The following is a 27,734-nucleotide window of genomic DNA, read 5'->3' on the forward strand; positions in this document are numbered from 1 at the left end:
CACTCCATGAATCTGAAGAAGTGGAGTTTTTACCCATGAAAGCTTACGCTCAAATAAATCTGTTAGTCTTTAAGGTGCCACTGGACTCCTTGTTGTTTCTGCAGTTATCTAGTTTCTCTGAAATGGGGAAAAGTATGCCAGGGATGTACAAAAGATCAGCAAAGAAACTTGGACAGAGAATTCAGTTATATGAAAATGAGTGGGTACTGGGATACCATAGGGATGGGCAAAGTACAAAACCCTGCACAGAACAGACTGCATATTTTACAGGAATTTTGGATACTTTGTGAGGGCTTTTGGATTTTAAAATACCAAACTAATGAACAAGTTAATAAAAGCTGTGGTCACACTCCGAAACAATAGAGTAATTCTTTGTTCAAATGTGATCCAGATCAGAAATTGTCAAGGTACTGGCTTTATAACTGACAGTAGGGTATCATACTGTCAAACATCATTGCACTTATGCTGGTATGTGCTGCATGGGCAAATTATCATCATTGCTCTTCTCTGAGAAGAACTAGAGTTGGCAGGGAATTTTTTGACAAAACATTTATTAGTGGAAAATGCAGGTTCATTGAAATGGAAACTTTTTGTCGAGACATACTGGCTTGGACTGAACTTTTGTTGGGAAGGTTCCTCAGGTCCCAGAGGCAATTTCAGGTCAAAACCAAAGAGGGAAACCTACCCAGAATAGCCAGTAGCACTCCCCTATGAGATCCAAGTTCAAGTCACTGCTCTGCGAAGTCAGAGTAGAGATTTGAATGTGGATCTTTCACATCTCAGACAAGTTCCCCAACCACTGCAGAGTCAATCTCTTCTGTTGGGGCTTTTCTACTTTGTATAAATAATTAAATAATCATTGGACCAAAGAGAGACTGAGTCAATAGCCTGATAGTTAGGGCTCTCAGAGACTTGAATCTAGGTCTTTCACACCCAAGCTGAGTGCCCTAACCACTGGGCTATTGGCCATCCTAAAGTAGAAGGGACTCTACTTTTTAGTGTGTGAAAAATTTCCAATGTGAAACAAAAACAAATGTAAAAACATTGACGTTTTTCACAAAACAGAATTCTCGGTTTTTGGCCAGCCCTAGTAACAACACAAGACTGGCTTCTGGAACGTCTTTTGAAAGCAATTCCTATCTTCTAAACTGTTAAGGATGTTGACTACTTAACAAATGCAAACAGAATAATCACACATATGTTAAATGAAGGTGGAAACAAAAATGCTCCCTTTTGGTGTCCACTATTTTACTGCAGGTATTGGGCTAATTTCTACCTTCAATTATGCCTAGGGAACTGAGAGCAGAATTTGATCCAATGACTGTATTTACAAATTAACTTAGTTTTATGAAGATGCTTAAAAGGATGATACTTCCATTGCTCTTGCTATTAAAAATGTCTTAGCTAAACACAAAATTCAGTTTACTGAATGCATTAGCATTCATGACTGATAATGCAAATGTGAATTATGTCATGGTACACTCAGTATACCATCTGCTCCACAAAGAAAAACAGCTGTTGGTAAATGTAAACTGCAGAGCTTACATGGTATGCAATATGTTCAAATGCTATATGGAATAAATAAATTGGATGTTGACAATTTATTGTGTTAAAAGTATTCAACTGCTTTCTTAAGTCTGCAGAAGGAAGAGGTCAGCTGCAAGTATTTTTGAGATGATGGAGAAAATTATTATGCCATGTCCCATCCAGATGGCTTTTGCTGAAGCCAGCCATTGACAGGTTGCTGCAGTCATCATCTGCAGTTATGAGATGCTTCAGAAGCATGGACATAGATGAATGTGCTGCTCTATGGTAGAGGTTTCTGTGCTTGAAATGTCATGATTCTGATGACATTGCATTTTGTGTTGACATTAATGAAATTGCTTGAAAAATGTTGCTTAAATATTTGCTGAATTTTTGATTGCACACCTCTGAACTCTGATTTTGTAAAAGCAAGTATGATGGAAGTCTGTAGGGTAATGAGTAATTTTAAGAGTAAATCACAGGAATGCTATAATTTGTGGGAGTAGGGTGGGGAAAAATAAGAGTAAGGAAGGTATTCTTGCTTTTCTTTGTTTAAATACTTGGATAAATGATTCAAGAAAGGCAGTGTCATGTGCCACTTGTGAAAGTGGCAGCATCTGAACTAGTCATTATTTTCCTGTTTATATTGCCAATATCATGATCGTGAAACATTACATTTCATATGTATGAATGATATAAAAGAGCTTTGCATCCCAATTACTCTGAATATTTAAATGTATATAAAGATTTATATTTTCAAAGCAATACGTTAATGCAATTCTGGTAAACAAATTGGTGATGATTTTGAATGAAAAAGACCATGCAAAGCAGCTTGAGTTTAATGCTTTTTTATCTAGAGTGTCCAGATCCTGTTCAACAGATACTTTAGTTTAAATAGATCATTGGACTTCCCTGAATTAATTTCTATAACCAGACCAGATCACAATGGTCCCATCTGGCCCTTATACTCTATGAAACCATTAAAATTCTTCAACTATGTTTGGTCTCTCTAGCAAAGAAAGGATTTTGCTTTTGGCTTGCATTTACTTTAAATTTCAAGCTGGGATTACAGTTCCCATACTTTCTCATAGAGAAAAGTGCCAGTGACATCAATTTCTGGACCATATATGCATTCCTTTGAGGTCTTTTGTCCAAGTACTGACATATAGCCCATCCCTGTGTATCTTTTGGAATCTAGCACAGCACAAAGGAGAAACAGGGTAACAATCCAGCTGTAAAATCAAATCCCTAAAATAGAAAATTCCTGTAAAAATTTAGGATTTTAGGTTGGATTTAAATTGGAAAGAGGCGTAATTACTTTTTAGTATAATTAGAAAGGAATTTACCATATAATCTCTATCTAATCAAAGACAAACTCTTACCGTTAGTGGTGGTTTGGCGGTTCAGTTTGAGTAAGCATCTAAGATTGTTAATGCTTATTTTTAATCTCGCTAAAGGTTTTGTGTTTCCCTAAGACTCTCTCACTGGAGCACTTCAGTAGCCTGCAAGTCAAATCTCTACATGGCCTTTCAGAAGCCTTTCCCACTCCTCTCAGTTCACTGTTCTTTTCCTTCAACCCTCCAATACATTCTTGTTCACTTTCAGCTGATATCTAGAGCAGACTCTGCAAAAACTATTTGCAAAAAAACCCATGAATTCCCACCAGTGCTATCTGCAACCCTCTTCATACATTTTTCTCTCACATTTGTGTGAGCAAAACTTTTTTGGGGGGTTGTTCACAAGAATGTTGGTGGAAAGTGAAAGTCTCCCAAACACTGTGGTGATGTGTTTGCATCAGACAATAAAGGTATCAGTATCTGGTCAGAGAACAGACATGATAAATGTGACTCAAGTGACTGAGCACATGACGTGAACAACAAATTATTAATAACAAATACTCACAGCAGTCGATGCAGCGAATAGTTGTGTGAAATACACAAGATCAAATCTTTAACATAACATTTGTCAAATAACTAACAAACTTGTAAAAATGTACTTTGTGGATAATTTGAAAACAAAAAAGGCTGAATAAAGGGAATAAATTATTTGTTATATATAGTTCACCTACCTCTAGCCACAATACTCTACTAGGACCTGGCCCCTTCCTCTTAAGCTGTGTGTCCTCCAGGAGCCCACTGCCTCTGACAGTACTGTTGTGCCATATGTCTGTTCCTGAAGCTTCAATTGTGTATTTTAGGTATTGCTAAAATAAAGTTTTGCACACTTTGGAGCTAGTCTGGGGTATGTGCTTGGCCATATAGTCTGTCTAAAAGCATTATAAGCTTAAAAATATATTCATCCCTCCTCTGAACAAATACTGATAAACTACATTGTTGAACATAAATAGAATACAAAATACCAGGGATGATATAGACAGAGGAATTTTGGATTAGCTGCAATTTGCCAGTAAAGAGCCTAGGAAATACAGCCAGCTTTGCAATGATCTTGTGGGAAGTAATAAAAGCATAGACTCAAGGTATCAATAGTTGATATCCAGGTAACAGAAAAAGTGAACTCTATTTCCTAGGTAAAATAGGTTGGTAATAGAGCCTCAACTATCAATCCTAAATCCAAAAGTTCTCCTCTGTTTTAATGCTTGGACTACATGAAGGATATAGCACTGACCACACACTAAAGAACAAAAAGGTAATATAGCTAAACATCACCAGGAGCCCATAAGGATAGCTTTTGCTTTTTCTCTCAAATTTAGATGCAAAATATTGCAATTCATCCAACAGCAGAGATCAGACAAACAATGCAACAACAATAAAAATGCTTCAGGGACTGAAGGTGTTGAAGAAAGATATAGCTGGGTATCAGCATCCATGTAGGCATCACACAATGCCAGGGAATTAGGCATCACAGTGCCAGCATATAGATTAGGAATATTGCTGGGCCAAGAATGGAACCCTCTGGGGAACGTCAGAGCTGGGCTTATGTTCTGCAGAAGAAGAAAACAGCCCAGGGTCAGAAACTGACCCCACTACACTTCAGACTGAAGCTAAACAAGGCTAATGTAGCATCCAGGGCAAAAAAACCCAAGAATTTTAATCTGCTTGATAGGGTCCCATGATCAAAAGCAGCAGTGATATCTAAAAGAACACACAGACAATGAGGGACAGAGAGAGAAATGCTAAGTCATGACGAAGTGTAGAAGGAATCAACAGGTCTCTTGTAATTAAAATATATGGATTATACAGTGGCACAAAGAGAATAAAAAGCTTATAGCAGATCTAGGTGAGATGTGACCATAACTCAGTCCTGGTCCTTGAGAATGACAAGAAAGTTAGATAAAAGTGACAAAAGTGAAACTGCAGAAGCCTTGAAAGCTAATTCAAAATGCCAGTTACCTTCAGTTATCTTCACAAACTAAATATGAGTTAACAATGTAATACTGTTGCAGAAAACCCAAACATCATTCTGGAACGTATTAGCAGGAGTGTTGTAAACAAGACACGGGAAGTAATTCTTCTGCTCTATTCCATGCTTATTAGGCCCCATCTGGAGTATTGTGTCCAGTTCTGGGTGCCACATGTCAGGAAAAATGTGGACAAATTGGAGAAAATCCAGAAGAGAGCAACAAAAAGGATTAAAGGTCTAGAAAACATGACCTATGAGGGAAGATTGAAAAAATTGGGTTTGTTTCGTCCGGAGAAGAGAAGACGGGGGCGGGGGGAGAGGGGAAGGCATGATAACAGTTTTCAAGTACATAAAAGGTTGTTACAAGGAAGAGGGAGAAAAATTGTTCTCCTTAACCTCTGAGGATAGGACATGAAGCAATGGGCTTAAACTGCAGCAAGGGCTTCCTAACTGTCAGAGTGGTTAAGCACTGGAATAAATTGGCTAGGGAAGTTGTGGAATTTCCATCTTTGGGGTATTTAAGAGCAGGTTGGACAAACACCTGTCAGGGATGGTCTAGATATTACTTAGTTCTGCTTTGAGTGCAGGGGACTGGACTAGAAGACTTCTCAAAGTCCCTTCCAGTCCTACCATTCTATGATTCTGCAAAGAAGGTCAAAGTTTAAATAGAAAGAGAGTGAAAGTACTTTGAGGCATTTGGAATTATTGTTGCGGATCAGATAAAGAAATTAAAATTGTAATTCTAAGTTAAAAGCAGGCCCAAATGGTTTTACATCTTTTAATATATTGTGCATACTGTGACTTCGTGGACCTTAAATAATTGTTGCATTTCACAGCAAACCTGGAAGCAGTCCTAGTATGTACCAGTCCAGTCCCCACAATGGAGATGCAAAATAAAATCAGATCATTGTAAATTGGTATCATCTGTTAGAAATCTTGTCTGACAGCGATTAAAATAAAGGAGTGTACACAGGCAAGGGAATGGAAGTGAAGCGGCAAGAGAAATTTGGGGGAGAGAGAGTGTCAGCAATAGAATTCACAAGAAGCTGGTCTCCTCTGGGAGAGCATGGAGGTGCTGGCAGTTGACAGACTAAGATAAAGGGCTGTCTTACATGCTTGACAGCAGGGGAAACAAGGACATGGGAAGGCTGGAGGAACATGGATTTGAAAAATAACACTCTGGTGCATAAGGCATGAAAAGAGAAAGTGGATGTAAAGTTACATTTATATACAAAAGAAAAAAGGGTTACGTAAATGAAAGGCATGTCAGGAATCATAGCAGTGGCAGTGATTTTTCCAGATCTCAGTCCAAAGAGGAGGGAGTTGATCCATGCAGGGGCTGATGTGAAAAGGACTTAGGGGTGGATATCCAGGAAAGATTTTTCTTTCCATTATAGGAAAAGGGTTAGATTAAGGCTGGAGTTTGTATCTATTAACTAAGCCCCTACTGTGATCACAAGAATCAGAAAAGAGAAGAATCTGATGATATAACATAGCAAAGTCAAAATACATCTGGAATGCTGTGATGGGGAGTTCATCCCACACCAGCCTTGAAATGAGGCGGGGGGGCGGATTTACTTGATAGCCACACCTGAGGAGAATTAGGCTGGATAAGCAGCCCCTGACTGGCAATAGAGCCCAGCTGAGAAGGAACAGGCAAGGCTATGATACAGCTGGAAGTTAGCAGTAGGAGGAAGCCTGCAGTCACTTTCCTGGTGCTGGAGTGAAAGGAGGAAACTCAGTGGGGGAGGAGAAGGGCATATCTAGAGGAGAAAAGTAGGGAGCATAGGGAAATGGCAGCAGGGTCTGGGAGTAAGTGAACTGTGGTTGCTGGACTGAGTGTCCTTGTGCTGGAACCTGGAGGAGTGGGCAGGCAGACCTGCATTCCCCTGCCAGCTGCTGGGGAAGTGGTACAGTCAGGGCAGTGGAATTGGACAAAGCTTGGTACTCTAGAAGGGGGAAAACATGCAAAGTGACCTGGCTGGAGGGCCAAGACATGAAGTGGGAGCATGCTGAACTCTACAGAGCAAGAGGACAGAAGGGGGTGCTAGACCAAGTAAGTGCTGATCCTCAGAGCAGCTACAAGAAGGTCCCACTTCAGGTGGGTGAACCCCTTTGCAAATGTACAAGAGCACTCCTTAGCAAAGGCAAATTTCAGCCCTTAAAATATATGGAGTGAAATTAATTGGTATGCAATTTTCCTCTAGTTATTGAGGAGGATTTTCTGTAGCTTTCAGGTTTCATTTTGCTCCTGAAAATGCTTCATTATTTATAGTATGCATGGAACCTGATTTTTCTAAGGTTTATGAAGGGTGTGTGTGGGTTTTTTTTTTTTTTTTTTTTTAAAGCCACCAGTACATTCCATTTCTCAGTAACATGCCAACAGCAAGAACTACAGTAATGAGTGCCCCTACCTGTTCTGTTTGAACCAAGACTGCATCTAGGATTTTCAGATAATCAGAGTTTTAAGAGATTGTTAGAAATTAAAACAAGGAAAAATGACTAGATAATTTAGTTATTGCTTGTAAAACTTTTTAAGGTGAAAATGTGACATAAATAAATCATATGGTATATTATTATAAAGCAGTAATTTTTTAGATGTAGTCGGTACAGTAGTCTTAACCACTGACCATTCCTACAAAGTTTTGGAAGTACTATGTCACTGTGGCAAGAACATATATACTGCAGGTAATATTAAGAGCTGAACATTTAATAAACACAGCAGTTAAATTCACCAGGGTATGAGCTACTTTCTGTTTTGAATATGGAAAATACTGTGGTTTCTGTTTCTAGCAGTAAAGTAGATTGTGGTTCTAGTAAATACTGCAGTTTGGTAAATGTCCATTTTCAAGTGGTGTCCATAATATAGACTTCTCTCTGCTGCTACCTACCTCCCTGTTCTTATTTCCTCCTCTGTCCCTTCTCCATCCCTACAATCTGCCCATGTTTCTATTCTTTCTACTAGTCCTTGTATCAGTCAGACTTAATTGCCTTCACTGTCATTTCAGATTATAAACTCTTCCAGTCTCAAAGAAGTTTCTAATAACAAACCCCCATACATTTTGTGTTTTATTGCTTAGATAGTTGCAATAGTTTGCAACAAGTGGCTTATCCTGTTCTGTGCCACCACCTCCTTGGCTCCCTTCACAGGCTTTGTTTTACCACATCAGTTTTGTGCTCATAAAACCTTCACAAATTCACCCCAATCTACATCTGGATGGTCCAGTGATTAGAACACTGGTTTAAGAAACCTGGGTTCAATTCCCTGCTCTAACATGGGCTTCCTGTGATGTGGGGTAAGTCACTATGTCTACACTATGAAATTAGGATGAATTTATAGAAGTCGGTTTTTTAGAAATCAGTTTTATATATTCGAGTGTGTGTGTCCCCACAGAAAATGCTTTAAGTGCATTAACTCGGTGGAGTGCTTCCACAGTACTGAGGCAAGCGTCAACTTTCGGAGTGTTGCACTGTGGGTAGCTATCCCACAGTTCCCGCAGTCTCCGCTGCCCATTGGAATTCTGGGTTGAGATCCCAATGCCTGATGGAGCTCAAACATTGTCGCGGGTGGTTCTAGGTACGTATCGTCAGGCCCCCGTTCCCTCCCTCCCTCCGTGAAAGCAGCAGCAGACAATCGTTTCGCGCCTTTTTTCTTGAGTTACCTGTGCAGACGCCATACCATGGCAAGCATGGAGCCCGCTCAGATGACCATCACCGTATGTCTCCTGGGTGCTGGCAGATGTGGTACTGCATTGCTACACAGCAACAGCAACCCATTGCCTTGTGGCAGCAGATGGTACAGTAGGACTGGTAGCCGTCATCATCATGTCCAAGGTGCTCCTGGTCACCTCTGTGAGGTCAATCAGGAGCGCCTGGGCAGACATGGGCGCAGGGACTAAAATTGGAGTGACTTGACCAGGTCATTCTCTTTTGTCCTGCAGTCAGTCCTATTGAACCATCTTATGGTGAGCAGGCAGGTGATACGGATCGCTAGCAGTCCTATTGTACCATTTTCTACTGAGCAGCCATGACATGTGGATGGCTTGCAGTCCTTCTGCACCATCTGCTGCCAGCCAAAGATCTAAAAGATAGGTGGAGTGGGTCAAAACAAGAAATAGACCAGATTTGTTTTGTAGTCATTTGCTTCCCTCCCTTCCCCGTCTAGGGGACTCATTCTTCTAGGTCACACTGCAGTCACTCACAGAGAAAGTGCAGCGAGGTAAATCTAGCCATGTATCAATCAGAGGCCAGACCAACCTGCTTGTTCCAATAAGAACAATTACTTAGGTGCACCATTTCTTATCAGAACCCACCGTGAAGTCCTGCTTGAAATACTCCTTGATGTAAAGCCACCCCCTTTGTTGATTTTAATTCCCTGTAAGCCAACCCTGTAAGCCATGTCGTCAGTCGCCCCTCCCTCCGTCAGAGCAATGACAGACAATCGTTCTGTGCCTTTTTTCTGTGCGGACGCCATACCAAGTCAAGCATGGAGGTCGCTCAGCTCACTTTGGCAATTAGAAGCACATTAAACACCACATGCATTATCCAGCAGTATATGCAGCAACAGAACCTGGCAGAGCGATACCGGGCGAGGAGGCGACGTCAGCATGGTCACATGAGTGATCAAGACAGGGACACAGATTTCTCTAAAAGCATGGGCCCTGCCAATGCATGCATCGTGGTGCTAATTGGGCAAGTTTATGCAGTGGAACGCCAATTCTGGGCCCGGGAAACAAGCACAGACTGGTAGGACCACATAGTGTTGCAGGTCTGGGACGATTCCCAGTGGCCGCGAAACTTTCGCATGCGTAAGGAACTTTGTGACTTGCTTTCCCCTGCCCTGAAGTGCATGAATACCAAGATGAGAGCAGCCCTCACAGTTGAGAAGTGAATTGCGATAGCCGTGTGGAAGCTTGCAACGCCAGACAGCTACCAGTCAGCTGGGAATCAATTTGGAGTGGGCAAATCTACTGTCGGGGCTGCTGTGATGCAAGTAGCCCATGCAATCAAAGATCTTCTGATATCAAGGGTAGTGATCCTGGGAAATGTGCAGGTCATAGTGGATGGCTTTGCTGCAATGGGATTCCCTAACTGTGGTGGGGCCATAGACGGAACCCATATCCCTATCTTGGCACCGGAGCACCAAGCTGGCGAGTACATAAACCGCAAGGGGTACTTTTCGATAGTGCTGCAAGCACTGGTGGATCACAAGGGATGTTTCACCAACATCAACGTGGGATGGCCGGGAAAGGTACATGATGCTCGCATCTTCAGGAACTCTGGTCTGTTTCAAAAGCTGCAGGGAAAGACTTTATTCCCAAACCAGAAAATAACCATTGGGGATGTTGAAATGCCTATAGTTATCCTTGGGGACCCAGCCTACCCCTTAATGCCATGGCTCATGAAGCCGTACACAGGCAGCCTGGACAGTAGTCAGGAGCTGTTCAACTACAGGCTGAGCAAGTGCAGAATGGTGGTAGACTGTGCATTTGGACATTTAAAAGTGCGCTGGCGCAGTTTACTGACTCGGTTAGACCTCAGCGAAACCAATATTCCCACTGTTATTACTGCTTGCTGTGTGCTCTACAATATCTGTGAGAGTAAGGGGGAGACGTTTATGGCGGGGTGGGAGGTTGAGGCAAATCGCCTGGCTGCTGGTTACGCGCAGCCAGACACCAGGGCAGTTAGAAGAGCACAGGAGGGCGTGGTACGCATCAGAGAAGCTTTGAAAACCAGCTTCGTGATTGGACAGGCTACGGGTGTGAAAGTTCTGTTTGTTTCTCCTTGATGAAACCACCCCTTGGTTCACTCTACTTCCCTGTAAGCTAACCACCCTCCCCTCCTCTCTTTGATCACCTCTTGCAGAGGCAATAAAGTCAGTGTTGCTTCACATTCATGCATTCTTTATTCATTCATCACACAAATAGGAGGATGACTACCAAGGTAGCCCAGGAGGGGTGGTGGAGGAGGGAAGGAAAATGCCACACAGCACTTTAAAAGTTTACAACTTTAAAATTTATTGAATTCAGTTTATTGAATGCTTCTGTTTTTTGGGCAATCCTCTGTGGTGGAGTGGCTGGTTGGCCAGAGGCCCCCCCACCGCGTTCTTGGGCATCTGGGTGAGGAGGCTATGGAACCTGGGGAGGAGGTGGTTACACAGGGGCTGTAGCGGCAGTCTATGCTCCAGCTGCCTTTTCTGCAGCTCAACCATACACTGGAGCATATTGGTTTGATACTCCAGCAGCCTCAGCATTGAATCCTGCCTCCTCTCATCATGCTGCTGCCACATTTGAGCTTCAGCCTTCTCTTCAGCCCACCACCTCTCCTCCTGGTCATTTTGTGCTTTCCTGCACTCTGACATTATTTGCCTCCACACATTCGTCTGTGCTCTGTCAGTGTGGGAGGACAGCATGAGCTCAGAGAACATTTAATCATGAGTGAGTTTTTTCTTTCTTTCTAATCTTCACTAGCCTCTGGGTAGGAGAAGATCTTGTGATCATTGAAACACACGCAGCTGGTGGAGGAATAAAAAGGGACAGCGGTATTTAAAAAGACACATTTTATAAAACAATGGCTCACTCTTTCAGGGTAAACCTTGCTGTTAACCTTACATACATAGCACATGTGCTTTCGTTACAGGTCGCATTTTGCCTCCACCCACCGCGTGGCTACCCCCTCAACCCTCCCCCCTCCCCGTGGCTAACAACGGGGAACATTTCTGTTCAGCCACAGGCAAACAGCCTAGCAGGAACAGGCACCTCTGAGTGTCCCCTGAAGAAAAGCACCCTATTTCAACCAGGTGACCATGAATGATATCTCTCTCTCCTGAGGATAATACAGAGAGATAAAGAACGGATGTTGTTTGAACGCCAGCAAACATACACTGCAATGCTTTGTTGTACAGTGATTCCCGAGTACGTGCTACTGGCCTGGAGTGTTAAAGTGTCCTACCATGGAGGACGCAATAAGGCTGCCCTCCCCAGAAACCTTTTGCAAAGGCTTTGGGAGTACATCCAGGAGAGCCGCGAATGCCAGGGCAAATTAATCCTTTCACATGCTTGCTTTTAAACCGTGTATAGTATTTTAAAAGGTACACTCACCGGAGGTCCCTTCTCCGCCTACTGGGTCCAGGAGGCAGCCTTGGGTGAGTTCGGGGGGTACTGGCTCCAGGTCCAGGGTGAGAAACAGTTCCTGGCTGTCAGGAAAACCAGTTTCTCCGCTTGCTTGCTGTGAGCTATCTACAACCTCATCATCTTCTTCTTCTTCGTTCCCAAAACCTGCTTCCATGTTGCCTCCATCTCCATTGAAGGAGTCAAACAACACGGCTGGGGTAGTGGTGGCTGAACCCCCTAAAATGGCATGCAGCTCATCATAGAAGCGGCATGTTTGGGGCTCTGACCCGGAGCGGCCGTTCGCCTCTGGTTTTCTGGTAGGCTTGCCTCAGCTCCTTAAGTTTCACGTGGCATTGCTTCAGGTCCCTGTTATGGCCTCTGTCCTTCATGCCTTGGGAGATTTTGACAAAGGTTTTGGTATTTTGAAAACTGGAACAGAGTTCTGATAGCACGGATTCCTCTCCCCATACAGCGATCAGATCCCGTACCTCCCATTCAGTCCATGCTGGAGCTCTTTTGTGATTCTGGGACTCCATCGTGGTCACCTCTGCTGATGAGCTCTGCATGGTCACCTGCAGCTTGCCATGCTGGCCAAACAGGAAATGAGATTCAAAAGTTCGCGGTTCTTTTCCTGTCTACCTGGCCAGTGCATCTGAGTTGGGAGTGCTGTCCAGAGCGGTCACAATGGAGCAGTCTGGGATAGCTCCCGGAGGCCAATACTGTCGAATTGTGTCCACAGTACCCCAAATTCGACCCAGCAAGGCCAATTTAAGCGCTAATCCACTTGTCAGGGGTGGAGTAAGGAAATTGATTTTAAGAGCCCTTTAAGTTGGGAAAAAAAAGGGCTTCATCGTGTGGACGGGTGCAGGTTTACATAGATTTAACGCTGCTAAATTCGACCTAAAGTCCTCGTGTAGATCAGGGCTAGTCTCTCTGTGCCTCAGGTCCTCAGCTCTCTCCTGTTCCCTTTTCTTCTATGCTTCCCTATCTCATATGTATTGTGAAGATGAATACACTAAAAGAGTGTGAAAGGCTTTGAGATCTACTGATTAGAAGTGCTATATGAGAAATAAGTGTTATTTATTTCCCTTCTACTCCCTATGATCCTCCTAATCTTCTCTCCTATCTGTTTTCTTTTATCTCTTTGACCCACTCTTAGCAATATGCTTAAGCTACCTTGGAACAGTGTCCTACTGCTTGTCTGCCAATACCCTCCCTTACCTCTTTCAAATTCTTCTATCACTTGTGCATGTTTCATAATTGTTTGTTTGACTGATGGTAAGCTCCTTGGGGCATGATTTCTTAGGTTGTTAAGCACTCTGTACATTAAAACATTCTATACATAATGTGCTGTACATAAAGTTTTAAGAGTTGCAGTGACTCTTTGGGTTATCAAAGAATTAAATTAAACATGTAGACTCTTGTACAGAGTATAAGATTCTTTACAAATTTAAAGTAATAGGGAAAGCAGTACCTATGACTTTACTATGTTTTCTGAAGCATTGTTATTTAAATCCCAATTTGGAGAGACATAAACAATGTTTTGAAAGTTATTTTTCAAGGATTTTTTCCATGTAAGAAGAGTTCAGGTGACATGGGATGAAAATCTCTCTCTGTAAGAGTTTGCCATTCACTCAGCAGGGTCAGGCTTTCATCCCTTTTATCCAAGGTTTATATTAGTTACTAAAACTAAGTAGGAAAGAATCTCATAGGTCACAGGACCTAGAAAAGTTTCATTATATCTTATTGGGGATTAGAGTGTTCCAAGAACATATATAATGGAGGGTAGTGATCCCCTTGTTCTAAGGGCAATGATGTCCTTGATTTTTCTATATCTCTCTCCTTTTTTTCTTCTGTGCTTTACATGTGTGACAGTGATTCCTGAATGAATCTAACTGAAATCTTAATAAAGGCTCAGTGTTGTTGGAAGACACTTCCCCCAGTCCTGCTTTAGAGGTTCTGTAGGTTAGATTTCAATCTGCATTAGACAATAAAAGGTATGTAAAAGTTTGTGGAGCTCCTTGAATACAAAAGTGATAAGTACATACAGTAAGTGGAAGTTTTCTTTTTTGTGTTAAGTATATAAAGGCTCAGGAGGCATCATGAGATTTGTGCAGCTAAAAAATTTCTGGTTCAAAAATTCTGCTGAAGAAGTGATCTATTCATTTCATCTCTGCTTGCCTTTCCTCATGTAAGAGAAGGTGACTTGTGGTCTCACAGAATGCAGCTGGAAGTTATAGCTTTAGAAATACAAGACAAATTTCTTTGCTGGCGTAAGTATTGAAGTAAGAGAATTTGGGCCCCCAGTGCATCTTAATGGGACTGTAGGGTTCTTGAGTACTGCAAAATCCACCATACTAGTTCCTTCAAGGAGCTTGTCACTAGTACGCCAAAATGACTGCTGAAGGAGCAAAGAGCCAAATGTTGCCCTAGTGAAAAGCTCTGAATTAGCTGATTCTTCTACTGTACAATTAAGGCATTTGTTCCCTAACATTTTGAATAGGTTAAGAGATGAAAGTTATGAGCAGCATGAGCTTTTTTCATCCTATGGTATCTGTTTTGTACTTGTAGAAATGTCTCCAGGGATGTAAGGTAGCTAGATTTGCTTAAGTCAAGGAAAGAAACTCTGTCTGGGGTTTACTTGTGATTATCACAGGTGAAGAAGGTTAGCTAACAAATTTTTCTCAAGAATGAGCAGGCTTCTTTGTTATAAAAGTGCAGCCAATGTTCATTAGCGTTTCTCTCCTGAATGAGCCACCACAAGTGAATCTCTCACTGGAGTTTCTTGTGAAGTATAAACAGATTATAGCTTTTTTCCTGCTCCAAAGTTCTCATTGTGCACAAAGGAAGATGATATGGGGAGGACAAGGGCAATTTTGGTCTCCTCACTCGGTCATTAGTCCACTTCTGCTGGTAGGACTGACCTTCTTCCAAAACTGAGTAGCTTCTAACAGTTGCCACCTCTTGAAAGGGAAACATTATTGTGGGATGTTAATCAATTCCACTCAAACAACATTGGTCTGAGATGTGGCAAGTGAATATTCAGACCTGGATTGGTTTAAGGTTTGTGACAACTTCAAGGACTGAGATCTAGTAAAGTGTCAGGGTTAGAAATAAATGATCTTGTCCTACTGGAATGCTCACTCTCCCATTTTCAGTGGCTCCCAGCTTTCATTTCTAACTCTGGACAATTAGGTACTGTATCCAACTTGATGATGAGTATATAAAAGGCATTTCTGAAATCTCTAAAGTATTATGGTTTTTCTTCCCTCAGAGGCCTGTATGATTGGATTTATAGTACAAACAGAGTGGTTTTACAGATGAAGGGATATGAAAAATAATATTGTAACATTTTTTTGAAAGCAGTTCTTCCAAATATGTGGCTTTTTTAAAGTGAATTAGTCACAAAACTTCCACTGCTGCAGAATTGTGCTCAAGATTTGAAGCTTTTTTCTTTTTCTCTTTTCTTTTTTTTTTTTAAAGGTATCAAAACTTCTTAGCCCTCTGGTTGTGTAAAAAGCCACTCAGATGTGAACTAATCATGGGCTTCTGAATCTACAAACTTCCAGCCTCCATCATGTGGATGACCTACTCCACTCATCTAAGGCTACATCTACATTGGAGCTAGGGGTGTGATGTGATTCCCAGCTTGCATAGATAGGGACTTTCTCTAATATTAAGACAAATGCGAGGAGGTCTTGTACAACTCCCGTGGATTTCCTTGATCCATTGTTCACTCCCTGCTCAGTGTTAGGACTCCAGGTGGGTCTCTTTAACCCTGTGCATACAGCTGGGCTCCCTGCTGTGAAATTCACCTCTACTGGAGATCATCTCTTTCATAAAGTTGCAAAATTACCCCAGCTGCCTGCTTTGGGAAACTAACCACCTAGATTTGGGGAAATGGGGATCAGATGATGATGATTTCTCATACATGAGGATGTTTATAAGTAAATATATGTAATGCATATTATGGAAATGTGTAATATGACAACCTGCTTTGTGGGTGTCTTGGATATACATGGTGTAGAATAATACAATAATTTTATTGACTGTGGGAGCTCCTCTCTGTTTGATTTGTATTTATTACCTTTTAAACAGAACATCCATCAAAAATGTATTTTTAGTCAAATCTGGCATTTCTCCCACTTTGTGAATCGTGGTATGGGTGTTGTCACTGGCCATTGATATCTGGCCTCTTGTGGGGCACAGCACACGGGGGTAAATTAAGTTCTATGAAGTACAAAGTTGCGCTGAGAGCTGCAGGGGGTGGACTTCCTGATTCATGGGTTTGGGTCATTGAAAGCCTCTGGTTTGTCAGGGGCAGACAACCACAGCATGGCAGAGTCCATTAACTTAATAATTAGGAGGTCCAGTTATTTTGTGGCCCCCTCTTAGAACATACTATGGATTATTAAAATAACTTCATCAGCATAGTCCTAAAAATAACACAATAATTTGGCTGCTGCATGGATAGTCTAGTCTGATTTTCTGCCCCAATTACAACAGGAAGTCTTTAAGCAAAGAGTGAACTACTAGCAACTGTGTAAATATAAGGAGACATTTCTTTGTAGATATTTAATTAAACATTAAATAACCTTTCAAATTTTGTACAATAAATGGTTCAGCAAACAGGTGAGGATTATAGTTCTGTAAGTGTCATTTACTGAGTTCTGTAATCAAGGTAGAGATATAATGGGCTATCTTAAAAGATTCACCCAAGTGAATTGTGGTGTTTTCATAGCAATCTAACACATGAATTGGATGCTTTCTAATGCACTCGAAACACACTTACTTTTTTGGTGTGTGCAGACAGGTACCACAGAGAATTTAAGCAAATGTGAAAGGTTTTGTACATTTTTTTTGGCTTGGTAATTAGTAATTTCCATTGAAAAGGAACACCTTTCTCACAAACTGATCAGATGGTCAACATACGGAATTTATACTGAACTTTTGAAGGTCTCACATCTGGCGGTCCTCCAAGCCCTGAGCCAGGGGTAGAAAGTTTGCTTCTGGATCAGCATTACTTAGGAATCTGTGCCTCAGAATCAGTCTGGTTTCTAGATCCCTCCTCCTACCCACCCCCCTCCCCAGCTCTCAGGGTGGTGAAGTAATCTGCCCCCATCCCCACCCACTCTCCACCTACATCTGTGGGAGGGGGAGTAGTAGCCATGCAGAAATTGCTCTTCTGTGCTGCAGGTGTTCCATGCAAAAGAGAGAAGGGGTGCCATAGTGCTCGTTTCCACTAGAATTTTGTACTTCAAGTTTATTACAAACATGTTAATTGGCAAAGGCTAGTATGGACACTTCCTGCATGCTTGATCCAGGCTAAAAACATTTGGTTTTTACCCTCCAGTGGTCTCTGGGTAGAAAACTCTAATGAGACTGATCCTTTATGCTCTCTCACTCCCTTGTATTTGCATGTAAGTTTGTTTTGGCAATTGAAGCTTCAAAAGACCACTTTTATTTTCCCAGAGCAAGAACAAACTGGGTAGTTGCTACATCAAACATTAGCTCATCCATCCTTGCTTGCACTACAATCCTCCATCCTCTTCTGACTGGTATGGGTGAATGTGTGCAGCACAAATAGGCAACCTGGAAACATGTCTATTATTCAATACAGTACAGCTGCTTTCCATGGAAAATTAATGAGATTGAAAAAAGCTCATAGGATCAACTTAAGTGGCATTTACAAGAACAAAGCACATTTTTAAAGCAAATATTGTTTCCAGTGTCAGAATGCATGGTCCAATCTTCAAAGATGAAGCATAAATATGAGCATGAAACTAATCTAAATCAGTAATTGTGTGCATACTACTTTGTCATTTTCTCTTCTGTGAATATTAACAAAATGCTGGCCTTTTAAGAGATGATCCTGTTAACTCTTTGGAGTGGTGGCTCTTAGGAGTACACTTAAATGAGATGACGGTGGTCAGTGATACCATCCCCGTCGTCCAACCCCACTTCACATTCCATTACAGTGAACCCTGTTACAGTGAATCCCCTGAGAGTAATGTTTTTACAGTCTCGGTACTACCCAGCATATTGGAGGGTAGTAAAAACACAGCTCAGTTGGGGAGCAGGGGGTGGGGGGAAAATCCTGTTGTACTGAATGATCACTTGGCAGTGCTGGTTATTTTTTGGATTCCTTTAAACTTTCACCATATGTCCTGGCTTCTAATTAGAAATGCAAAACCCATAATTTCTAGAATATTAGGGTTGGAAGAGACCTCGGGAGGTTAGCTAGTCCAATCCCCTGCTCAAAGCAGGACCAACACCAAATAAATCACCCTAGCTGTGGCTTTGTCAAGCCAGGCCTTGAAAACCTCTAAGGATAGAGATTCCACCACCTCCTTAGGTAACCCATTCCAGTGCTTCACCACCCTCCTAGTGAAATAGTGTTTCCTAATATCCAACCTATGATTCACAAGTGTATTATAAAGGGAAAATATAATTATCTCTGGTTATTCAGTGCTTCTATTTCCTTTATATTTAATACACTGCATTTCCCCTGATTTATGTATGGTGACTCCTTCATGGCAAACATTCAAGAGATTAATTCTACTGTATTTGGGGGGGAGGGGCAAGAAAGTGGTGCTGACCTCCTTTGTCAAGCACGTTGAGATCTCTGTATAAAGGAGTAGTGATGGTGGTATTACCTGGGTAGCTTATTATTTTTAGAGACCCTAAAGTTTTTTAGTGTTAAGGTCTACTTCAGCCAGTATCAGATAGTAGAAGAGGGTGGTTTGTGTGTGTGTGAGAAGGACAGATTGCCTACAGAATAGCAGAGACAAATATTTGTGAAGTTACTAGAACGAACAGCTAGGAAAATATTCATCACACTTTTCTGTATTAAAACAAACATAACCCCACCAATATAGTACCTCTAGCCTTTGTAGAGACGTATTTGCCTGTTCAGAACACACCTTCCTTCTTTTAAAGGTGTTCAGCATAAGTAAGCTCAACAGTATCATTGTCTCCCAGCTGGAGTGCTACTTTGAACTCATTGAACCTGAGCTGGGAATTAATCCTTGATGTCCCAGGTTTCTGTCTGGATTGGTGAGGCCTTCTCATAAAGATACCGCTGGGGCATGGTGTAGCAATAGTCTGGAGTGCCTTCTAGAAAGCCCTAAATGACTGGACACTCCCTCCTTGTCACCCTTTTGGAAATGTACTTATCACATTAATTGAACATTGTGCCTAGTGACTAGTGTAACTCGAATTAATATTTTCTTTGTGGACACTGATACACATTCTTACCACAATGTTATACATTACACTGTAGGTACATTGCAAAGTATAATCTGGTTACAGTGTCCTAGTGTAAGAAGATTACACACCTAAAAATGTTTAGGTTTTGCCCCAAATTTTAAGCTGACGGTAGTCAAGGGCACTTGAAATTTAAGCAGGACAAATTTTGTCAATCACTAATTTTGTAGTAGATCTCATTGCATTTGTATTGTACCTTTTGTGGTCATTAAGCATTTCTAGCTTACCCTCTCCCAGGTGGCTCTTCTGTTATGGGGTTTATTTTATTTATTTATTTTTTGTCCTCTGATCTTAACGAGATTCATAAATACTGTGTGACACTAATATATATTTAATCCAGATCATTACTCTGCTGTTTTGGCCTCAATCTTCTTCCAAGAACTACAGTACACCCTAGTCGAGCCATGTCATGTCTTTTGCTCTTGCTATAATGTCTCCTTCCCTCATTCTGACAGGTAATTTAGAAAGCCTGCCACACACCTTCCATGCATCTGATTCCATGGGATGTGAAGGGAGTGAGAATGCAGTTTGGGGCTGGGGAGGGAATTGGGAAAGAGGGGGGGACAATTTAACTGTTTGGGTGCATGTTTGGGCACTGATACCTATATTTAAAAATACTTGTACTAGTCAAAAATATACTCAGTCATAGCAATGCAATCATGTAGAGAATCAAAATTTCTATCCTTCAAGCAAAATAATTATGAATATTTTTCAAAATCTCTTTTTTAAATTTATTTTTCTACTGTTTAGATATGATTTTCCATCCTATAGTAGCTTGGAGATACAATGTACAGATTCTTTTATTCTTTAGTTTTTAAAAACTTATCAGAAAAAACAAACCTAAAAATACAGAATATTTGCCCGCATGGTACTTAGATTGTTAGTAGCTCTCGTTAACAAGTGCACTGGTCTGGGATTCAGGAGGCCTGTGTTCTGTTCCCAGGTCTGCTACTGGCCTGCTGGATGACTTTGGGCAAGTCACTTCTTGCTGTGTGCTTCCATTTCTCCATCTGTAAAATGGGGATAATGATACTGAGTTCCTTTATAAAATGCTTTGGGATCTAAAAATGAAAAGCACTAAATAAGAGGTATGTACCAAAACAATATCTCATCATTGCATATGAATGCACTGTTGTCACTTTGAATATCAAATATCACAGGTAAGTTACAAACACTGAACCTATGTAAACAAAACTAATCAGTTAGGCCCTGCTCCTTCAATTTACAATGTCTGAGCAGACTCCTGGACCAATAAGGAGTCTCACTGACTTCAGTGGGGCCACACATCGTAAAATCACGATTTGAACTTCAGAGCCTTATCCAAAATCCTTTGAATCAATGGGAGTTTTTCCACTGACTCTTAACATGCTTTGAGTCAGATGCTTAGTTGCTTATTCCAAAAGGTGAACAGAAACCTTTGATGTCATGTAACCTATTACACTGATCATTTGTTGTGACTGGCCAGTTGGCTGAGAGTGGTATACCAGCAAAATATGTCAAAATTATGCCTATTTGTTTCTTCAGGATTGCTATTTTGGCAAGAGAATACTCACAGCAGAAATCTCTCTTATGGATTAAAACTAGCAACCACTTTTTTTTTAATTCAAAGCATTAGGAAATTTACTCCCTTTTTTTTAGCTTGTTTGAACTAATCCAAATTGAGGAAACATTCCTATTGTTGAAATACATATTGTGACCGAGTTGGGCCAGATGGCTACAGGAGAGTGATAGGCAGATATATTAACCCCAGGTTAAGTAGGTCCCTTTTCCCTGGGTAAGGTAACAGGGAAGGTTCCAGAACAATCAGGAACTTTCTGGAAACAATTAAGGCAGACTGGCTGCAGGTGTTCTAATCAGCCTATCAAGAAGCTGCTAGAATTAATTAAGGCAGACTAATCAGATTACAAGCCTTCACAGGGAACAGTTCACACATCAGAAAGACAACTTTCAGAGTAACAGCCGTGTTAGTCTGTATTCGCAAAAAGAAAAGGAGTACTTGTGGCACCTTAGAGACTAACCAATTTATTTGAGCATGAGCTTTCGTGAGCTACAGCTCACTTCATCGGATGCATACCGTGGAAACTGCAGAAGACATTATATACACACAGAGACCATGAAACAATACCTCCTCCCACCCCACTGTCCTGCTGGTAATAGTTTATCTAAAGTGATCATCAAGTTGGGCCATTTCCGGCACAAATCCAGGTTTTCTCACCCTCCGCCCCCCCCCCCCCCCCACAAACTCACTCTCATGCTGGTAATAGCTTATCCAAAGTGACCACTCTCCCTACAATGTGCATGATAATCAAGGTGAGCCATTTCCAGCACAAATCCAGGTTTTCTTACCCCCCCCACCCCCATACACACACAAACTCACTCTCCTGCTGGTAATAGCTTATCTAAAGTTATCTAAAGCTCAGCAGTTTCTCTTTGAAGTCTGGTCCTGAAGTTTTTTTGTCTTTGTTTTTTTGCTACCTTTAAATCTGCTATTTTGTGTCCAGGGAGGTTGAAGTGTTCTCCTACAGGTTTTTGTATATTGCCATTCCTAATATCTGATTTGTGTCCATTTATCCTTTTACAGTCCCTAACCTGAAAGAATTTTTTTTATCTCAAGGAATGTGAGTATTTCAAATTAATTTAATTCTATTTGTAATGTTCCAGCATCATTTAAAGACTTTTTTTTTTCTTCTCTGATCACAGATCAGACTTCTTTTCAGTAGATCAACCACAAAGTAGGGGTACTGTCTCATTCTTAAATTGTTTATAGTAGGAAATATTTAAACAGTAATAAAAAATGACTTTGTTAGTAGGTCAGTGACCAAAAGAGTATAAGAGGCTCTTATCAGTGATGAGATATTCTTCATTGGATAACTCCTCTAACTTATATTGCTATCTGCAAAAGAGAACTACTCCAACCAGGCCCCAATCACTTAATCACATGCTTTCTTTTAATGAAACTTATAGATTGATAGACTATAAGGCCAGAAGGGACCACTGTGATCATATATTCTGCCTTCCTGTATGACACAGGCCATAGGACTTTCCTGAATTAATTTCTGTTTGAACTAGAGCTTATCTTTTAGAAAAACATTGATAGCTTAATAGCCTTTAAGGTCAGAAGGGATGTTTAGATTATCTAGTTTGACCTCCTGTATATCATTTCACCCAGATACCCATATATTAAACTAAAACTTGGTGTAGACTAAAGTACTTCATTCCTCAGGAAACTAAAGTCTTTGCCACAGGCACAGAACAGGAGACCAAAGTGCCACCAATGCTTGAGGCCCCTGCAATGGCAGGAAACTAATTGAGAGAGATGCCTACATAACAGTGTCCAAAAACAAGCCTTAATTTAATTATCAGTGATGGTCAATCCACCACAAACCTTAGTAAGTTGTTCCCATGGTTAATTAGTCTCACTATTTAAAAATATGTACTTTTTATTTCCTGGCTGAATGTGCCTAGCTTCAGCTTCTGGCCATTGGATCTTGGATAAATTTCAGTTCCCCCTGTATGTACTTACAGGCTATCATCAAGTCACCCCTTAACCTTCTTTCTGTTAAGCTAAATAGATTGAGCTCTTTGAGCCCTTCAGTGTAGGGCTTGTTTCCCAAACCATTAATGATTCTTGTGGCTAAGCTCTTCTCGGTACCCTCTCCAACTTACCACGATCCTTCTTGAATTGTGGATGCCAAATTGGTCACAGTTCCAGCAGTGGTCTTACCAGTACTAAATACACAGGTAATAAAACCACTGTATTCCTACTAATTTCCCTGAATATACATCCAAGGATCATTGTCCCTTTTTGGACACAGTATCACACTGGGAGCTTATGTTCAGTTGATAGACTCCAGGGTCATGCTAGTCATTCAGAATTAGAGAATGGGAAACAGTGAGTATGGCAGACTTTGTTTCTAGATATATAATTTTAACTTTGGCCATGTTGACATGCACTGTTGCCCCTTTTGACCTGAGGTATTAGCCAAATTGGGGATGTTGCAGATTGCTCCAGTTAGGAGGAGAAATTGATGATTACAACCAGGCATTGTCTGATGCATCTTCTTTATTTACACTGGAGGAACCAAACAGGAGATAGCTTCTTTAGCCAGAGCCAGATTCTTCTCGGGGGCGGGAGGGGCCCATACCATGCTTCTCCAGGTACTGTGTGTGTGTCTGTCTTGTTCTTTCTTCTCCTAACAATAGTATTGGTCCATTACTGCTGGAAGTAGTAGAAATTTTCAATAAATATTTCTGTTCTGTGTTTGGGAACACACACATGCTCCAAGTCCCTGTGTGCTGCTGTCTCCTGCTTTTCTTACCTTAATCTATATCTACTCAGATCTGGGCAGACAATACCCAGAGAACGCTGCTGCTCATGCTCAAATTTTCTAGGCACCATTGTGTTTTGCCTCTGTTTTGGATGGAGACGTGCCTGTGCTTTAAGTTTGGAGACTATTATTTCAGTGTTTTTTACATTCATCCTGAAGAAAATGTGGTGGTTACACCCAACCAATAACTGCAAGGTTTAACTTAGCCCACAATAGTGTATCGTTTGCTTGTGCTCAGATCGCCAAATGATTGAATCTTTGTCATCTGCAAACTTGATAAGTAATTCTTTCTTCCAGGTCATTGATTTAAAAAGGTTAAATAGTTTAGGGCCAAGAACATAACAGTTGCCCCACTATTTTGTCCAGGATCAGCATCAGGCTGACAGGGCAAAAATTACTTGCATCATCCCATTTACCCTTTTAAAATATTGACACAACAACTGCTTTCTTCCAGCCTCTGGAACTTCTTCAGTGTTCCAAGACTTATTGAAAATCAACATTAATGGTCTCATGAGCTCCTTGGTCAGCTTTTTAAAACTCTCAGATCCAAGTTATCTGCAACTGCTTATTTAAAAATGTCAAGCATTAGTAGCTGTTTAACATGCTTCTAAGTTATTGTTGAATGGAAAAATATTTAATCATAATCAGATGTTCAAATCATGGCTTTTTCCAGAACAGAAATATTTATTGAAAACTTCTGCCTCATCTGCATTATTTATAATTCGACTACTTCCATCAGTAATGGACCAATACCATTAAGATTCCCTTTGTTCCGAACAGTAATCGTCGTTGTGGTTTTTTTTTTTAACTCCTTATTTTCCTTAAGTCTGCTGGCCAGACATTTCTCCTTGTCCTTATACTTTGCTTATCAATTTTCTACAGTTCCTAGCTTCTAATTCATATTCCTTGCTATCAGTGCTCCCTTTTTTTCCCTCCCAACTTGTTACACGATGCATGAGGGTTTTTTCCACTGTAGCTGCTTTCACTTCCCCTCTAAACCAGAATATTTTTTTTTTACACAGTGTAGCCTTCTTTCTCAATTGTGGCAGGTGGGGTTGGGGGGGGGGGAGTGGCATCTAGTGGTAAAATATTCTTAAACAGGACCCAATTGTCATTCACTTTTATTCTTTTTCAATTCTTTCCTACAGCTGATTTGGCTCATAACTTTTTTGAAATTTTTTTTAAAGCTGTGTGTAAGTATACAATAAAAATGTAACTGGTTCGTACTTTACACATGTAATCAAGTCATGATCACTTGCACCAAATCAGCAACAAATTTTTAGTTCTGTGATCAGTTCTTCATTATCAATTAGCATAATGCAGAATTCTCCTATGTTGAATGCAATACTGTTGAGTTAGGAAATTGTCAGCTATAATATTTTTAGAAACTATGAGGAAGTTTTAGTATTGACCGCGTGAGATCTCCAACATATGTAACTCAGATGGAATTCCCCCATGATAATGCAGCTTTTCCCTACACAAAATAGGACATCCTGTTCTCTAGTATGATTGGATGGTCTATAGTCAACACCAGCTGGTACCCAATCTTGTGCTTTCAGTATTAGAACACTGACCCAGAAGTATTCAAGATACTCTGCTTCCGAATTGTCAGAAAAACTTAAAGCTAAGCACGTTAACATACTGTGCTGAATTAGGACCATATTTAATTCATCAGAACTACTGAATGTATAAACTTAAGGAAGTGCATAAGACACAACTGCAGAAATAGACCCCCCCCCCCCCCCGCAATTTAGAATGGTTATCAATAGTAACACTTCTCAGTTACCATGCAGTGATCATAGAATAAGCGGGTTGGAAGAGACCTCAGGAGTCCAATCCACTACTCAAAGCGGGACCAATACCAACTAAGTCATCCCCACCAGGGCTTTTGTCAAGCCGGGCCTTAAAAACCTCTAAGGATGGAGATTCCACCACCTCCCTAGGTAACCAATTCCAGTGCTTTACCACCCTCCTAGTGAAAGTGTTTCCTAATATCCAACCTAGACCTCCCCCACTGCAACCTGAGACCATTGCTGCTTGTTCTGTCATCTGCCAACACTGAGAACAGCCAAGCTCCATCGTCTTTGGAACCCCCCTTCCAGTAGTTGAAGGCTGCTATCAAATCCCCCACCCCTCACTCTTCTCTGATATCAAATAGCTATTGGTAAATGCTGACTTCCAATGGCAACCAGTGTAGGTAACTTGAAATGTATGGGTTACAGAAGCTCGGAGGGTGTAAGTGCGCACCAGTGGATCTAAATCTGTCACCCTGCCTTGTTACAGGTTATTCATTAAGCCATATACATAATTTATGTAAAAGAGCATGAATTTTTAGGAGGCAAGAATCTGTAAACTGAAATATGAATGCAATGGAATCAGAAAACGGGAACAGTGCAAGAAATGCAGGTGTAAAGAAAACAAAAATATTTCCTTTATCCACTATTTACACAAAAGAGAATCTAGAATCATTCTTTTCTATGCAGTCCCCTACTGTTCACCCATTCTTGCCTATCCTTTCATCCCATTCAGTGTGGCAGACCTTAAAATATCTGTGGATATGAAAGGTGTCAAAGTATTTATTTAGACATGAGAAACATCAGCATAATTTGGTATTTGATTAAAGTTCTGTACTAGCTATACTGACCAGCTGCTGGGCTTGATAATATAGGAATTACCTTATTGTACTAATACTAATTAACTATGTAGAGTTTCTCTTCTAAATTAGATTCTGAACCTCGTAGGGCTGCTTCCAACCAATTGCATATAAGGCAAGAGGTTAATTGTTTTGTGAAAGACATGAGAAAGGGCACCTCTGTGACTCCAGATATAAATGAAGAAAGTAATGAAATTCTTCTGTGGGAATTCACCTGCTTCACACTTAATGTGCCAAGTGTAAAACTTTTATGACACACTGCTTTTCAAAGATATATTTGTATATGAGATGTCATTATTTTACGGGCCCGCGCAACAGTCCTGCCCAGCTGCTGGCCCGGGAGGCTAGCCCTTGGGTCCTCTCCTGCTGTCCCTCCTCTCCTGCAGCCTCAGCGCACTGCACCGCTGGTGCTCTGGCCCACCACTCCTGCTGGGCAGTACAGCGGCGTGGTTGCGAGCTCCTGTTGCTCTGAGCAGTGTGGTAAGGGGGCAGGAAGGAGTTGGGTAAGGGGCAGGGGGCCCCGGGGGGCAGTTAGGGGCAGGGGTGTGGATAGGGGTCAGGGGACAGAGAACAGGGGGTTGGATAGGGGGTGGGGTCCTGGGGGCAGGGGTCCTTGGCGGGGGGCAGTCAGGGGACAAGGAGCTGGGGGGGGGTTAGATGAGTCAGGGGTTCTGAGGGGGGCAGTCAGGGGGGCAGGGTCCAGGCACAGCCTTCCCTACCTGGCCCTCCATAAAGTTTCACAACCCCAATGTGGCCCTCGGGCCAAAAAGTTTGCCCACCCTTGCTCTAAAGCATTACACTGGCAGGTACACCTCTTATACCCCTTTGAAATTGTGTGTGAGAAAGGCATTACGTTTTAGTCAGGTACAAGTTGGAATGGTGGATGATAAGAGTATTTTGAATTTTGGCATGTGAATAAGCAAAGTCTAGAAGTAGGCTGAAAGTGAAAAACAAAAGTATTGTAAAAGAGTCCAGAGCTCTAGGCATATGCAGACATTAACTTGATGGTTTTCTGCAAAAATCAAGGAAAATATAGGAGCTGTCAGAAAATGAAAGGGAGAAAACATAAAATCGTACCATTAGAAGTATAAAAGAGAGGCAGTGTTCACTTGCTATTTCATTAAGAACAGTTATTTCTATTTAGACTGTTCAATGAGGTCTTCTGATTTGTCTGTTTAAAGTGAGCTCATCCAGTTATCAGGCTGATTGGCTAGGGCTTACAGGATTGCAAACAGAGCTGAATAATGGCTATAGAAATATTTACAGAATCTCTTTGGTTTAGGATTCATTAAATCATTTTATCAAGGCTAATTTTGTGGTTGATTGTGGGTGGGTTTTTTTTTTTCTTTTTTAACCAGGTGCTTGGATGCATTCAGTCTTTGATCTGCATTTTGCCTCACAATAATGTGTTATCAGATCACCTGTTTAGTAATGAATTATCAGTTTGTGTGATAACCCTGAGGCACAGCCAAGGGCATACTATAGTGCACT

The 27,734-nt window shown here is 41.2% G+C and overlaps 1 protein-coding gene across 2 annotated transcripts in view; it reads left to right on the forward strand.

The window, feature by feature from the left end:
* The first annotated feature begins 6,621 nt into the window (after positions 1-6,621).
* The window catches only part of LOC125639991 (heparan sulfate glucosamine 3-O-sulfotransferase 1-like), a 316,899-nt gene continuing 295,786 nt past the window's right edge, over positions 6,622-27,734 (forward strand). For both annotated transcript variants that reach the window (XM_075130976.1, XM_075130975.1), the window contains exon 1: positions 6,622-6,940. The gene's annotated coding sequence lies outside the window, so the exon portion shown is untranslated. The remainder of the gene's footprint in view (positions 6,941-27,734) is intronic.

The sequence above is a fragment of the Caretta caretta genome, chromosome 7 (genome assembly GCF_965140235.1).
Source record: "Caretta caretta isolate rCarCar2 chromosome 7, rCarCar1.hap1, whole genome shotgun sequence".
Classification (NCBI taxonomy): Eukaryota; Metazoa; Chordata; order Testudines; family Cheloniidae; genus Caretta; species Caretta caretta.